A 2,500-nucleotide genomic window follows, 5' to 3' on the forward strand; every position below is an offset into this window, starting at 1 on the left:
AGGCTTATAGATGTGGGATGCGAACCCACGCCGCGAAGGGAATAATGCCTTAAACCAGCGCCTTGGACCACTTGGCCACTCTACCCGAAAGCAAAAGTAAATTCAGTCTATTTAGCAAAAGCTTCATAATATTAATCGTAGAAAACAAAATAGGCTGACAGAGGTAAGATTCGAACCCACGCCCCCGAAGAGACTGGTGCCTTAAACCAGCGTCTTAGACCACTCGGCCACTTTACCTGGAAACAAAAGACACCTCAGACTAATAAGCAAAAGCTTCATATTATTAATCCTAGAAAACAAAGTAGGCTGATAGATGTGGGATGCGAACCCACGCCCCGATGGGAATGGTGCCTTAAACTAGCTTCTTGGACCACTTGGCCACTCTACCCGAAAGCAAAAGTAAACTCAGTCTATTTAGCAAAAGCTTCATATTATTAGTCGTAGAAAACAAACTCTGCTAATTGAGTTGGGATTCGAACCCACGCCCCCGAATAGACTGGTGCCTTAAACCCGCGCCTTAGACCACTCGGCCACTCTACCTGGAAACAAAAGTCACCTCAGACTACTAAGCAAAACCTTCATATTATTAATCCTAGAAAACAAAATAGGCTGATAGACGTGCGATTCGAACCCACGCCCCCGAAGAGACTGGTGTCTTAAACCAGCGCCTTAGACCACTCGGCCACTCTTCCTGGAAACAAAGGTCACCTCAGACTAATAAGCAAAAGCTTCATATTATTAATCCTAGGAAACAAAGTAGGCTTATGGATGTGGGATGCGAACCCACGCCCCGAAGGGAATGGTGCCTTAAAACAGCGCCCTGGACCACTTGGTTACTCTACCTGGAAACGAAAGTCACCTCAGACTAATAAGCAAAAGCTTCATATTATTAATCCTAGAAAACAAAATAGAATGATAGATGTGGGATTGGAACCCACGCCCCCGAAGAGACTGGTGCCTTAAACCAGCGCCTTAGACCACTCGGCCAATCTACCTGGAAACGAAAGTCACCTCAGACTAATAAGCAAAAGCTTCATATTATTAATCCTAGGAAACAAAGTAGGCTGACAGAGGTAAGATTCGAACCCACGCCCCCGAAGAGACTGGTGCCTTAAACCAGCGTCTTAGACCACTCGGCCACTCTACCTGGAAACAAAAGACACCTCAGACTAATAAGCAAAAGCTTCATATTATTAATCCTAGAAAACAAAGTAGGCTGACAGATGTGGGATTCGAACCCACGCCCCCGAATAAACTGGTGCCTTAAACCAGCGCCTTAGACCACTCCACTCGGCCACTCTACCTGGAAACAAAAGTCACCTCAGACTAATAAGCAAAAGGTTCATATTATTAATCCTAGAAAACAAAATAGGCTGATAGACGTGGGATTCGAACCCACGCCCCCGAAGAGACTGGTGGCTTAAACCAGCGCCTTAGACCACTCGGCCACTCTTCCTGGAAACAAAAGTCACCTCAGACTAATAAGCAAAAGCTTCATATTATTAATCTTAGGAAAAAAGTAGGCTGACACAGGTGGGATTCGAACCCACGCCCCCGAAGAGACTGGTGCCTTAAACCAGCGCCATAGACCACTCGGCCACTCTACCTGGAAACAAAAGTCACCTCAGACTAATAAGCAAAAGCTTCATATTATTAATCTTAGGAAACAAAGTAGGCTGACAGAGGTGGTATTCGAACCCACGCCCCCGAAGAGACAGGTGCCTTAAAACAGCGCCATAGACCACTCGGCCACTCTACCTGGAAACAAAAGTCACCTCAGACTAATAAGCAAAAGCTTCATATTATTAATCTTACGAAACAAAGTAGGCTGACAGAGGTGGGATTCGAACCCACGCCCCCGAAGAGACTGGTGCCTTAAACCAGCGTCTTAGACCACTCGGCCACTCTACCTGGAAACAAAAGACACCTCAGACTAATAAGCAAAAGCTTCATATTATTAATCCTAGGAAACAAAGTAGGCTGACAGATGTGGGATTCGAACCCACGCCCCCGAATAAACTGGTGCCTTAAACCAGCGCCTTAGACCACTCCACTCGGGCACTCTACCTGGAAACAAAAGTCACCTCAGACTAATAAGCAAAAGGTTCATATTATTAATCCTAGAAAACAAAATAGGCTGATAGACGTGGGATTCGAACCCACGCCCCCGAAGAGACTGGTGGCTTAAACCAGCGCCTTAGACCACTCGGCCACTCTTCCTGGAAACAAAAGTCACCTCAGACTAATAAGCAAAAGCTTCATATTATTAATCTTAGGAAAAAAAGTAGGCTGACACAGATGGGATTCGAACCCACGCCCCCGAAGAGACTGGTGCCTTAAACCAGCGCCATAGACCACTCGGCCACTCTACCTGGAAACAAAAGTCACCTCAGACTAATAAGCAAAAGCTTCATATTATTAATCTTAAGAAACAAAGTAGGCTGACAGAGGTGGTATTCGAACCCACGCCCCCGAAGAGACTGGTGCCTTAAAACAGCGC

At 45.9% G+C, this 2,500-nt stretch overlaps 6 non-coding genes across 6 annotated transcripts; all 6 read right to left on the minus strand.

Annotated features, from left to right (window-relative positions):
• Positions 1-913: 913 nt before the first annotated feature.
• On the minus strand, positions 914-995 carry TRNAL-AAG (transfer RNA leucine (anticodon AAG)). The gene has a single exon. It is a non-coding gene; the product is annotated as a tRNA-Leu (tRNA).
• Positions 996-1,374: 379 nt separating this feature from the next.
• On the minus strand, positions 1,375-1,456 carry TRNAL-AAG (transfer RNA leucine (anticodon AAG)). Its single transcript has one exon. It is a non-coding gene; the product is annotated as a tRNA-Leu (tRNA).
• A 69-nt stretch (positions 1,457-1,525) lies between these two features.
• Positions 1,526-1,607, minus strand: TRNAL-AAG (transfer RNA leucine (anticodon AAG)). Its single transcript has one exon. It is a non-coding gene; the product is annotated as a tRNA-Leu (tRNA).
• Positions 1,608-1,829: 222 nt separating this feature from the next.
• TRNAL-AAG (transfer RNA leucine (anticodon AAG)) lies at positions 1,830-1,911 on the minus strand. Its single transcript has one exon. It is a non-coding gene; the product is annotated as a tRNA-Leu (tRNA).
• Positions 1,912-2,138: 227 nt separating this feature from the next.
• On the minus strand, positions 2,139-2,220 carry TRNAL-AAG (transfer RNA leucine (anticodon AAG)). Its single transcript has one exon. It is a non-coding gene; the product is annotated as a tRNA-Leu (tRNA).
• Positions 2,221-2,290: 70 nt separating this feature from the next.
• On the minus strand, positions 2,291-2,372 carry TRNAL-AAG (transfer RNA leucine (anticodon AAG)). The gene has a single exon. It is a non-coding gene; the product is annotated as a tRNA-Leu (tRNA).
• Between the last annotated feature and the right edge of the window lie 128 nt (positions 2,373-2,500).

The sequence above is a fragment of the Phalangium opilio genome, unplaced genomic scaffold, assembly GCF_054372755.1.
Source record: "Phalangium opilio isolate 3A_F unplaced genomic scaffold, DU_Popi_V2 ptg000061l_1, whole genome shotgun sequence".
Classification (NCBI taxonomy): domain Eukaryota; kingdom Metazoa; phylum Arthropoda; class Arachnida; order Opiliones; family Phalangiidae; genus Phalangium; species Phalangium opilio.